Below are 494 nucleotides of genomic sequence, written 5' to 3' on the forward strand. Positions count from 1 at the left end.
AGCCAACAGCAGCAACAACAACAATAATAAACAACATATCAGTGAACGACATTAACAAAGTGGTATCAGGGGTGATTTCAAAATTAGAAATTATTGTTTGTGGATAAAGATTGACGCTAAGGACAGCCGCTTTGTTTATTGAAGCTTGAAAAATAAACTCTTATTTGCCAATATCTTTAACCGTACATAGCAACAGACTACTGGCACCAGCTTACTCGCCACAATTTCATGGATGGTAAAATGCTATTGATATCATTGGTACAACCTTGAATGTACCATCGGTACCCTAAGTGGTCTATTACCGATTTTCCAACTGATATATAAATCTGCTCCCACTGTTTGTAAATAAATTTGCTGCCTGCTGAAATTTATCAAGATTTCCGGGTGTAATGTCAGAATACTGAATAATCTGTTTGAAAAATCTGGAATGTTGTAGCAACACTTTTAATTTCCGGGTTACAAATGGCACTAATGCTATCGTTACGCGTTAGCTC

This window comes from Trichinella spiralis, assembly GCF_000181795.1.
Source record: "Trichinella spiralis strain ISS 195 chromosome Unknown Scfld610, whole genome shotgun sequence".
NCBI lineage: Eukaryota > Metazoa > Nematoda > Enoplea > Trichinellida > Trichinellidae > Trichinella > Trichinella spiralis.